Source organism: Aptenodytes patagonicus, chromosome W (genome assembly GCF_965638725.1).
Source record: "Aptenodytes patagonicus chromosome W, bAptPat1.pri.cur, whole genome shotgun sequence".
NCBI classification, from domain to species: domain Eukaryota; kingdom Metazoa; phylum Chordata; class Aves; order Sphenisciformes; family Spheniscidae; genus Aptenodytes; species Aptenodytes patagonicus.
In genome coordinates, this window is record NC_134981.1 from 21,342,372 (window position 1) to 21,355,644 (window position 13,273).

A 13,273-nucleotide genomic window follows, 5' to 3' on the forward strand; every position below is an offset into this window, starting at 1 on the left:
ATGGCCTGTTCAAGATCACTAACTCCTCAAACACAATGTCTTCTGCAAGGCTCCTAATACACTCCACCCCTTGATCTTGATCATAGCCATGCCTGCTATCTATTGAAGGGCCATTTCATTATGCATATTAACAAGCTGCTTAGCAATGCAAATAATACGGATATACAGGGTAATTACAATACTAAGCAACACAGTATTTGAAAGAAGAACGATAGGTTGCGTGATCAAATGTTAATCAATGCTATCATTAACATTAACAATCACTGCTATCATTAATCAATGCTATCATCGTAACAGCATTAGCATTGGAACTTATTCCCTTAAAGATATCCCACCACCTAACCTTTGCAACATTATCTAAATTTTTGGTCATCTGTATAGTTTTTTTATGTTGATGGAGCACGGATATTTCAATTTTATCATGTTCATAACTCCCCTGCCATAGCAATTTTAAATGTAATTCTAAATTGTGTGTGGATTGGAAATACACCTGTCTGGGTTTAGTACACAAATTACAAATATAACTCACGGGATTACAAGTATTGCAGGAGTAGTTTAATGCTATCATAACTGACTGTGCCTAAGGGGGTACTGATATAGTTGTGGTGTCATTTGTCCAGTGCAATATGATACCACCCTCTACTTGCTGTAAGGTCCATATCCCCAGTTCTCCATCACCTTCACGATGCAGGCGTAAGCTTTGACCTGGAGCTCCTACCAGCCATTGGGCACTGCTCACCATTCCATGTCCGCTGAAACAATGGCCTTTCAGTTCCCACCAGAGAGTACATCATGTGCCAGGCAAGTGGGACTTTGAATTTCCATTGTAATTTACAGGCTGTTGACAGACATTGCTTTGGGCTAGTGCAGCCATGAGACTTATCAGGTAGGGTATCAATATCCACATTCTGAAAAAAAAAGTTTTTATTTCATTATTTAGTGTATTTATGAATAAATACACTATTTTCTGTAAATCAAATGCTGTGGAACATATTTAGGGATATCAGCAGTGTTCCAAAATTAAGAATGTAGCACCTGCCCCTTGGGTCAGGATCTCAGCAGGGACCAGTGATCAGAACATCATCCACACAGTGGAACAATTTATAATGCAGGGAAATACTGCAGTCTTCCAAATGCTGGGCTACCAGCCCATGGCGAACCGTGGGGCAGTGTAGATACCCCTGGGGCAGAACCGTGAAGTTATAATGCTGAGCCTCCCATGAGAATCAATCTATTTTTCAGATATCGGTATGGGTCCCTGTGAATTAAAGTGACCTCAGCCCCTATGTCCATTAGAGCCATCACCCACTGCTGGTTATGATGGCTCCAATGCACTGTCAGGGGAATATAAGATCTGTTATCTCCCCATGGGGCCTCAACCACCCGTCGCACCCTGGGCGGGGGAGATCCAAATCTAGTCAGTCCATATGGGTTTTGTGTTTTCCAGTGATCCATGATCAGGATAATTACTTGGTCCGGGCATACTCTCCCTTTCTTCACTAAGCAGGTAGGAGCAGAGGGTCTAACCATTGTCCTAATTTTGTTTTGTGATCTATTTTTCCATTTCAATTGCTTATAGTTTTCCCATAAATAGGAGGTAGGTTTCCCATCAATTTTGCCTTTTGGGACTCCAGACTGGAGTAAAGTTACGAACATCTCCTTTTGGGTAACTTTTTTTCTTTTGTGGTTTATCCAGAAAGAGTAGTCTCCTCTCTTCCCTTTGCACTTGATATTCTCCTAACTGCCCTAGAGCTAGAATTGCATCACTGACCACTTTCCCCTGGACAGCTCCCAGGAGAGATACCACGGTCCCTTTAAGATAAAAAAGCGCTCTGGGTAGCAGTCTGGATTGCATTCCTGAAGTGAACACCTCTTGAGTTGGGGCTAGCGAAGGCAGGGTTGTAAGTACCCTGTTGAATAGCCAATACTCTAATACTGCCCCCCCTCCTCATCTATATACTTCCATGTCACCGTTCTATCATTCCAATCAAATGGGAGAAACTGTAGCTTTACTGTGCCCTTCAACCATTTTCAAAGAGCATACCACACATTTCCATTTGCCCGAGATCCTTTTAATCATTGCATCACCATTGGATTTTGGGAAACTGCTCCCAAACGTGACACTTCTTGGGGGCTCAGTTGTACACTATCCCCTCCTGGGCACACACAGTAACCACTGTCCTAATCTCTCCCCGGGCTTCTGCTGATACAAGTCTACCACATTCTGCAGCTCACTCTGAGTAGTCTCACACTGATATCGTATGGTGTGTCACCCTGGGGGGTCCTTTAGCTTTGTTAATAACAAAAGGGCACACAGAAATTGCCATTTTTGTCCTTGGACACTTCAGTCCACTCTTTGGCAGGGGAATCCCAGCTATCACCATCCTGATAATCACTGGGGTAACTGACTGCTTGACCCCTATGCCTCCGTTGCCCAGTGTGGGCACTCTGCCCTTTCCGAACTGTGTGTACTTGGATTTCTGGCATGTCCCTCTGTACCTTGGGCTTCCAGTTTATCCATGCGCAAACAGGTCTCCAGACTCCAGTTGCGCTTGCAATTCCCTGGTTTTCTTTCACTCACTTTCTAGGGTCTCCCACAGTTGCCAAAGGCAAGTTAACAATAACCAGCTACTACTTAGATCTCATTACCATCTGCCGTGTCCTACCCCTTACTTCTCTAAACAGCTCTTAATATCCTCAGGGGTGGGGCACTGGGGTAATTCCTTGTCAGTTTCCCAGCTCACCAGGAGGGTCACAAGAGCTAAACGCTGTGCAGCTGGCCCCCATACCTGTGTGTGGGGCCAGCCTGGCACCCATTAGAGCTTTCCCTGCTCTCCACTAACGGCATTCTTCCAAAATGGCATTTCTTATCAAGAACCTGTCTGTGATGCCAAATATTCTGCACTGACGAGAGCGGGTGGTGGGGTGAGGTGAGATGAGAGAGGCGGTGCGTTTGTTTTCCTTATGACAGGGTCATAGACCTCATTAGTACATCAGCAGTGTCATTTAGCCCGTTGTCCATGAGTCGCAAGTTGCTCCTAAGGCAGCAGAAGATAGTCCATAAAATATTGCAATCCAAGAAATAGCAACTACCATGAGGGAAAGTTAGGAGCCAGTTCATGATTGCTGCCAGTATATTCTTGCATCCCAGCCTCTGTTATGTTCTTTTATTGATATTCTATACTTAGTTGTTTCTAATTTGAAATGAAACACAATTTTATATAGCAATAATGTTTTGTTTACATACATGACACACAGCTGTGCTTGTGTCCCTTGCCTGCTGCTTAACAGTAGAGGCATGCACTTGTATGTGTGTGTTCTAAAGAGGTTAGGTGGTCTATTGATTAAAACCATTAAAGAACACGGCTTTAAGGGAAGAAAAATAATATGATGTAGTTTGAGGTTCCCAGCTGTGCTTAATTAGAGATATTTGTCCTTGTATAATTATGTTGATGTATTATTGTGCAACTCTCTAGTGCAACATGCTGCACTGAGGTGAAGCAGAGCATTTGCTGGTGCAAATTTCTCTAATCTAGACAAAGCTCTGCTCTTCATGTCAGACTTCTCAGGAAATGCATGTCAACAGAACTGCATATGCTTAAGTGCAGTAAACAATCTGAGTGCTAAGTGGAAACACACCATAGAAAACATCACACAGCAAAAGTTCACATTTTTTAATGATTTTGAAATTATTTGTAAGGTTCCTTAATGTTACCCCTGATTTATGCCATTGTCTTTACTGCCTCTTGCACAGGCTTTGCCCATATGGAGCCAATTAGTACACTGGAGAAAAATACATTCTTAAAGAAAAACAGAATTTTTAATCTTAAAAAAACAATCAGAACATTTTGCTGGTTCTAAGAAACCTAAAGCTCTTTAGAGTATTAGGTAATCAAAATTTGCAGCGTTCCTATAAAGTTGCTTAGTATTATTTCCTTTTTAGAGATGAGGAGAGTGAGAAACAGCTATTTTAGTGTTTTTACAAGTTTGTGGTTAGATAAGGCCTAGAAGCTTGGAGCCTTGATTCTAAGCACTTCCCTCTGGGAAAAAAATATTTGTCGTCATAATATGTATTCTTGTAGATAGAAGGACTGTAGTAAGTACATAAAGCTTGTGTACATAGTACACAAGCCCGGCTAGCTCAGTCGGTAGAGCATGAGACTCTTAATCTCAGGGTCGTGGGTTCAAGCCCCACGTTGGGTGCCAAAAAGGACTGTTGTGGTTTAATCTCAGTCGGCAACTAAGCACCACGCAGCTGCTCGCTCACTCCCCCCACCCCCCGGTGGGATGGGGGAGAGAATTGGTAAGAGCACAAGTGAGAAAAACTCGTGGGTTGAGATAAAAACAGTTTAATAATTGAAATAAAGTGATAATAATTAATAATATGATAATAATAATAACACGCAAAGCAAGTGATGCACAGTACAATTGCTCACCACCCGCCGACCGATGCCCAGCCAGTCCCCGAGCAGCGGCCCCCCCGGCCAGCTTTCCCCAGTTTATATGCTGAGCATGACGTCACATGGTATGGAATGTCCCTTCGGCCAGTTTGGCTGTGCCCCCTCCCAGCTTCTTGTGCACCTCCAGCCTTCTCAGTCGGTAGAGCATGGAAAACTAAAAAGTCCTTGGCTATTGTAAGCATTACCTAGCAACAACTAAAACATCAGTGCGTTATCAACTTTGTTCTCATCCTAAATCCAAAACACTGTACCAGCTACTAGAAAGGAAATTAACTCTATCCCTGCCGAAACCAGGACAGATTGTTTTATCCTTTCAAAAATATTTTATTTTGTTGCTTAGAATTGGTTTCATGTGGTGCAGCCAGCAAACAAACAAAAAACATAAGAGCCAAACAGTTGCATGGCAGGGAGTCCTTAACCATGAGATACATGTGGAAGGACTGTCCAGAAAACAGCTGACATCACTGTATTTTGAAATCATCTATTTTTGAGGCACATATTTATAATCTTTGTAACATGCATATCAGTGTCCCATTTGGTCTATAGGAGTAAACGTTTTTTAAGATTTCCACTTCCTGCATAGACATCAGTATTGAATATAGAAAAGACTTGTGAGATGACTCACAGATATTAAACTTTCTATTGTCAAATAAAGTAACTGTCTGGTTTTTTGCTCTCTCTATATATTTCTAGTAGTGCATCATTATTTTAGAGATATATGCTTTAGACAGAAGAATATAACATATTATATCTAGCTTTTTCAAAAGCAAGATAATGGATCAGTATACTAAAAAGGCATATGCATCCTTCAAACCATATAACTATATGAAAATCCACAATGTTTAATCAGGAAAAAATATAGAACAATTAGATATGTGCGATACATGCATAGAAGTGCAACACAGATTTCTTTAGCAAGAAAAGCTTTGCAAAAATCCCTGTAAATAATTTGTACTTAAATATATCAAGCACACCAAAGTACTGAAGATGAAATCTTGGTGTCAGGAAGATGATGTAAAATATTCATATTGGTATCTGTGGAAAAATGAAAACTGTGTAAATCAATGCAAGGATTACATCAGTGTAGCTTTGCTTTCCAGGTTTTTAATCTATAGATTCATTTTCCTTGAAGACATTAAAGTATTTCCATTTTGGATTTAACAGGCATTACCTTCTACTTGCCTTGACTAAGAAATGCTTTCTAATTTTTGTAGTGCTTTTTTAAAAACTTGAAAATAAAATGTATTTCCTTACAAACTGTTAGGCAAAACAGGAACCGGGTTCACAGATCCGCTTTCAAGAAGACACAGACAAAGGCTAAGTGCGAATATACAATTGCATTTATTGATTATACTCAGGATCCCTCCAGCAAGGGGAAGCCCCGGGACCTTGCAGGGAAGCAGCGGGGGATTACCAGGCACAGCAGAGTGTCTGTGCATGGTCGAGACTTCAGCGAGGGGTCAGTCGCAAAGGATTTTTCGGGGAGGGGGGGGCGGTTGAGCGTGCCCACTATTAACTATACATGATATAGCTATGTAGCTGGCTGTAGTCAACAAGATATTGTTACGAAAATTCGCAACTGGCCCATGCCAACCAGGAGACAGGCTAGGCTGCAAAGTATAGAATTACAAGGGTAAATATTTATTCATGCGCATGAGGTGTCCCAGCCAAATTGGGGCACCCCAAATGTCGTTTTACACAGGGTTCTTATACCCTTCAAGCATTCAGGTACAACACGATTTGACTTATCACTAACACCCATCCTACCAATTATTGATCATAGTAAAACTTTGCAAAACAACAATATGTAGTGGTTTAACCCGGCAGGCAGCTAAACACCACACAGCTATTAGCTCACTCCCCGCCCCCCCCCCCCCCGACTGGGATGGGGGAGAGAATCAGAAAAAAAAAAATAAAATTCGTGGGTTGAGATAAAGACAGTTTAATAGGACAGAAAATAAAGGGAAAATAATAATAATAATAAAAGAATATACAAAATAAGTGATGCACAATGCAATTGCTCACCACCTGCCGACCAATGCCCAGCCAGTTCCCGAGCAGCGGTCACCCCTCCCCCGGCTAACTCCCCCCAGTTTATGTACTGAGCATGACAACATATGGTATGGAATATCCCTTTGGCAAGTTTGGGTCAGCTGTCCTGGCTGTGCCCCCTCCCAGCTTCTCGCTGGCAGGGCCTGAGAAGCTGAAAAGTCCTTGACTAGTGTAAGCATTACCTAGCAACAACTAAAACATCAGTGTGTTATCAACATTATTCTCATCCTAAATCCAAAACACAGCACTATACCAGCTACTAGGAAGAAAATTAACTCTATGCCAGCCGAAACCAGGACAGTATCCACCCCTTATTCTATACCATCTACGTCATGCCCAGGTCCTGCACTTTCCAATACATCCCAATTAATCACCACCCCTTTTCCTGTCTTTTGATATATACACGCAGATATCATTCCCTTAGTCTATGGGCCATCCCTCTAAAAAGTTTGTTGAGTTCATTTAGTCCATGACTTTGGGCTCCATCTGTCATAACAGTCCTTCAGGGCAGGAAAGATGGTGTGTGGTGTTGGACTTTTTGCATGCTGAAACCAGTTTTGTTCCCATCACCGCTGCACTTGTCCGGTTCTATCATCGCTGCATTTTACTCGGTTTCAACAAAGTTCATTCTTCATTAATCTGGGTGATTCTTATTGTAATACTGTTGATATGGCATATAAAATTACATAGTAATTAACATCATACAGTTCAAATCATTGGCTATTCTCACCCAAAACCAAATCCCCTTGAGGTACACATCGGACTTCCCCATCCTCCCGCATTATCCACCAAGTGCACCCAGGTCCTTGAGCAAAAGCAATCCCACGGATGGGTTTGCCTTTGCACGAGGCATGAATAACCCAGGCTGTCTTCCCCAACATATTTTTTATGTGCACTACAGGGAATTTATCCCCTTCTACAGTACGTAAGAGTTCTGACTGGGCAGGGCCAGCTTGGTTCGCAGATCCCCTAGTGTTGACTAGCCAGGTGGCTTTTGCTACATGTGTGTCCCAATGTTTGAACGTCCCACCACCCATTGCTCTCAGCGTAGTCTTTAACAGTCCATTGTATCGTTCAATTTTCCCAGAGGCTGGTGCATGATAGGGGATGTGACATACCCACTCAATGCCATGCTCTTTGGCCCAGGGGTCTATGAGGTTGTTTTGGAAATGAGTCCCGTTGTCTGACTCAATTCTTTCTGGGGTGCCATGTCGCCATAGGACTTGCTTTTCAAGGCCCAGGAGAGTGTTCCGGGCAGTGGCATGGGGCACGGGATATGTTTCCAGCCATCCGGTGGTTGCCTCCACCACTGTAAGCACGTGGCGCTTGTCTTGGCGGGTTTGTGGGAGTGTGATATAATCGATCTGCCAGGCCTCCCCATATTTATATTTCAACCATCGTCCTCCATACCAGAGAGGCTTTAACTGCTTGGCTTGCTTGATCGCAGCGCATGTTTCGCATTCATGGATAACCTGCGCAATAGTGTCCATGGTCAAGTCCACCCCTCGATCACGAGCCCATCTGTATGTTGCATCTCTTCCTTGATGGCCTGAGGTGTCATGGGCCCACCGAGCTATAAATAATTCACCCTTATGTTGCCAGTCCAGATCCACCTGAGCCACTTCAATCTTAGCAGCCTGGTCCACCTGCTGGTTGTTTTGATGTTCTTCAGTGGCCTGACTCTTGGGTATGTGAGCATGTACGTGACGGGCTTTTACAGCCAGGTTCTCCACCCAGGCAGCAATATCTTGCCACAATGCGGCAGCCCAGATGGGTTTGCCTCTGCGCTGCCAGTTGCTCCGCTTCCATTGCTGCAACCACCCCACAGGGCATTTGCCACCATCCATGAGTCAGTCTAGAGAGAGAGCACTGGCCACTTTTCTCGGTCAGCAATGTCTAAAGCCAGCTGGATGGCTTTCACCTCTGCAAACTGACTCGATTCACCTTTTCCTTCAGCAGTTTCTGCCACTTGTTGTATAGGACTCCACACAGCAGCCCTCCACCTCTGATGCTTTCCTACAATACGACAGGACCCATCAGTGAACAGGGCATATTGCTTCTCATTTTCTGGTAGTTCATTATACATTGGGGCCTCCTCAGCATGCGTCACCTCCTCCTCTGGCAATATTCCAAAATCTTTGCCTTCTGGCCAGTCCATGATCACTTCCAGGATTCCTGGGCGACTGGGGTTTCCTGTTCAAGACTGTTGTGCGATCAGTGCGACCCACTTACTCCACGTAGCATCAGTTGCGTGATGTGTACAGGGGATCCTCCCTCTGAACATCCAGCCTAGCACCGGCAGTCGGGGTGCCAGGAGGAGCTGTGCTTCAGTGCCGATCACTTCTGAAGCAGCTCGAACCCCTCATCGCTCTCTACAACTACCTGAAAGGAGGTTGTAGCGAGGTGGGTGTCGGTCTCTTCTCCTGAGTAACTAACGATAGGACGAGAGGAAATGGCCTCAAGTTGCGCCAGGGGAGGTTTAGATTGGATATTAGGAAAAAATTCTTCACTGAAAGGGTTATCAAGCATTGGAACAGACTGCCCAGGGAAGTGGTTGAGTCCCCATCCCTGGAAGTATTTAAAAGACATGTTGATGTGGTGCTTAGGGACGTGGTTTAGTGGTGGACTTGGTAGTGTTAGTTTAACGGTTGGCCTCGATGATCTTAAGGGTCTTTTCCAACCTAAATGATTCTATGATTCTATGATCACTCCCAACATTCTTTCCCGAGCTTTTTTCCATGGTAGGGGTTTGATGATCAGTCACCAGTCCAAATTTGTTCCTGCATGGCATCCATCAAGGAAAGGCAATTGTTTCAAAACCTTACAGGACTTCAGTGTTTCATAGAAAGCTTAACCCTAAAATCCTTCTGCACCCAAAACAGACTCAGTAGGATACTGCTTACCTAATGAAGGCTAATACTCAGCAAACTCATAGCAGATCTCATATTTCTGCCTCTCTTTAGAGAAAAAAACACAACCACAAAAACAACCAATTAGTAATAAATAGCCTGACTTTGTATATCATTTAAAAAATCCTACAGTATGTCACAGAAGGGAAATTCCCCTTAAAGTGGAAATTAAACTAATCTATCTAGGCAAGTTTAAATATTTTATATGTTTAGCTAGTCTTGGAAAATATTATAGGCAACTACCACTACAGTATTTTCTTGGCTAAAGGTAAATGTTATTGGTTCGATCAGATTGCTATGAGTGTGTTTCCCTAGCATTTAAAAGTTTAATTTCATGTAAAGGTCATCCTAGCAATGATGATGACAAATGAGCGTTTAGGTAAACAGAAGTACCTCTTCTCTCTGTCGCATGCAAAAAAGTATGACAAGAGTTGGCCTGGAAAAATACTGATATGAAATATGATGATAAGAGGTGTTTTCTGGTTAATGTGAAGCCTTAGATTCCTTGAGAAATAGAGTTCACTGAGGTTCTTTGAGGGTGGAAAAGCAAACAACTTTGGTGTTGCTCCAGGAAAACGTCTTTGTTGAGTATATTTTTAAATGAGGGGCTTTCTAATATCAGTTAAATCACATTATGTAATGTGAATGGGGATGATTTGCACTATGGATTCTTCTCTCTCTTGTATCTTTGCTTGCAGAATCAAGGGAGTTTAGTTATGAAATTAATTTCATAACCGTCTGTATTGGGTATGCGTGGCAAGATTTTGGTAGCGGGGGCGCTACAGAGGTGGCTTCTGTGAGAAGATGCTGGAAGCTTCCCCTATGTCCAATAGAGCCGATGCCAGCTGGCTCCAAGACAAACCCACCGCTGGCCAAGGCTGAGCCAATCAGCGATGGTGGTAGCGCCTCTGTGATAACATATTTAAGAAGGGGGAAAAAAACCTGCAGCAGAGCAGCAGCCAGAAGAGAGGAGTGAGAATATGTGAGAGAAACAACCCTGCAGACACCAAGGTCAGTGAAGAAGGAGGGGGAGGAGGTGCTCCAGGTGCCGGAGCAAAGATTCTCCTGCAGCCTGCTGTGAAGACCATGGTAACGCAGGTTGTCCCCCTGCAGCCCGTGGAGGACCCCACACTGGAGCAGGTGGATGCGCCCAAAGGAGGCTGCGACCCCGTGGGAAGCCCACGCTGGAGCAGGCTCCTGGCAGGACCTGTGAACCCGTGGAAAGAGGAGCCCACGCTGGAGCAGGTTTGCTGGCAAGACTTGTGACCCCGTGGGGGACCCGCACTGGAGCAGTTTGTTCCTGAAGGACTGCACCCCGTGGAAAGGACCCACGCTGAAGCAGTTTGTGAAGAACTGCAGCCCGCGGGAAGGACCCGTGTTGGAGAAGTTTGTGGAGGACTGTCTCCCGTTGGAGGGACCCCACGCTGGAGTAGGGGAAGAGTGTGAGGAGGAAGGAGCAGCAGAGACAACACGTTATGAACTGACCGCAACCCCCATTCCCCATCCCCCTGCGCCGCTCGGGGGGAGGAGGTAGAGAAAATTGGGAGTAAAGTTGAACCCAGGAAGAAGGGAGTGGTGGGGGGAAGGTGTTTTAAGAATTGGTTTTATTTCTCATTACCCTACTCTGATTTGATTGGTAATAAATGAAATTAATTTCCCCCAGTCAAGTCTGTTTTGCCCGTGACGGTAATTGGTGAGTGATCTCCCTGTCCTTATCTCAACCCATGAGCCTTTCATCGTATTTTTTCTCTCCCTGTCCTATTGAGGAGGGGAGTTTGATAGAGTGGCTTTGGTGGGCACCTGGCGTCCAGCCAGGGTTAACCCACCACACCATTTGTCATCCCCTGTGCTTTGTTGTTTCTGTTTTAAGCTAAATGCATTCCTGATGGTTAACAGAATCGTAAGTAGAACATATTTCAGAATTTACATGAGTTGAGTTAATAGTACAGAAGGATTTTTCTTACCCATCTTGTTTTTCTCTGTCAGTGTAATTAGGTACCTAATGAAGGAACATGAATGTAGTCATACTATCATGGTTAATAGAAGAAGCACGCGTGATTGTTAAACCCAGGAATTATTGCACTGTATTTATAAATAGTAGATAAATAGCTTTAGGCCATGCTTACCCCTGTCATAAACAGAACAGTCATTGTGACACTCTGCTTATATCAGGACTGAATTTATACCCTTTGCAATTGAGTTACTAAAGAAATTGGAATACTTATAGAATACAGAATTTAAGAACATTGTGACTAGAAATTCTCATTAAAAGAGCGTGAATGTGTCCCTGAGTTATCCAGCCCGACACAGAGTATACAAACTGAACAACTAACAAAAGAATTTTGAAGAGAGCAACGGGCTTGAGCTGGCTTCAACCTATGTATTCCTTCCCGGCAACTGAGGATGCCCAGAGCCATGACAGTGAGCATATTATAGAGATTGGTAATGGGGATCACATTGGTATTGTTATTGAACTATATTGAACTGTATTGTAATTGCTTTATTTTGCTAAGTGTAACTTACACTTGTGATTTTGGCATATTGCTGGATCACTCTGCTAAATCAGAAATCCCATGTAACATCAACTGTCTTCAAATAAGTAAATTTGATATTAAACATCACACCCTCCATTCATGGAATATCTAAAAGAGCCTGGTCAGAGAGTATTGGACTCTGACATTAATTGGCATCACAGACAGGATATCCCTGAGGGCAAATGTTATCTATTGTACTTATAACATTTTGGCAATACCAGGATTTCCGATTTAAGGTTTTAGTCGCGAATAAGAGCCTAATAGAGGCGACTCATGCTGATTGGGAAGGGTAGTGACATGACCAGCTGCAGACAGGACTGCTACTATTAAAGAGGGTATAAATCATTATGAATAGTAACAACGGCTGGAAAAAGCTAGCTGATAAATCATAGAATCATTAAGGTTGGAAAAGACCTCCAAGATCATCGAGTCCAACCAAATTTGAAGAAGAGGGATGGAAAAATCCTGTCTGGGATTTTTCATGGGTAGAACAACATTGCATTGATCCCATAAATATTTGGGATGAATTTGAAAAATTGAAAGGTTCTAAAAAGTTGAAGAAAGGAAAGGGAAAAGCAGGCTTGTGCTGGCTGTTAGGAAATTGCTTGCGAGCAGTAGTGGAGATGTTAGGAGACATGTAAGAATAACATGCTAGAGAGAGAGAATGAAACAATTATAAAAGATAACATGATGTATAAAACACGATGTACACAGCTAGAAAATCAGAATAGGTTCTTAGAATCAAAATTGCAGCCCCATATCATAGCCAATGCCCACATACGTAGGGATCACCTACTACAGTCTACTCAAATAGAACCCATTAAAGTAATGACTGCTATGTATTCCGAGGACAATGAATGGTCAGGAGATATCTGGCTTGATCCCAATTCTCCCAATCCTCTTCGCAATGATGATTTAGATGACCCGGGAGAAGGAAATAATGTGAAAGTGGTTGCTGTCATGATGCAAACACCAGATGCAACCCCTCGGACAACTACGAGAGGTTTTACTTCCTTGGAGTTAACTGATCTCCAAACTAAGTTTTTCGCTAAACCCGGAGATACACCCCTAGAATGGATGGCCTGTATATGGGGAAAAGGAGCAAATCAGGTTACCCTCACCATGGATGAGGCTCAAAGTTTAGTATTAGGACCAGGGATTCTCCTACAAACCCAAACACTGCAACAAGCTGACTCGCTGTGGGGCTGCGCTGTGCACTGGGCCAGGCAGCTCCCCGCCAGTGAGAGAGGTAGGAAAAGTAAATGGTTGTGGGAGACTGCACGGGAGTTACAAACTGCCATGCTAAAATCTGCTGTCT

General features: G+C 43.5%; 1 non-coding gene across 1 annotated transcript; it reads left to right on the top strand.

The window, feature by feature from the left end:
* The first annotated feature begins 4,130 nt into the window (after positions 1-4,130).
* TRNAK-CUU (transfer RNA lysine (anticodon CUU)) lies at positions 4,131-4,203 on the top strand. Its single transcript has one exon. It is a non-coding gene; the product is annotated as a tRNA-Lys (tRNA).
* Positions 4,204-13,273: the final 9,070 nt, after the last annotated feature.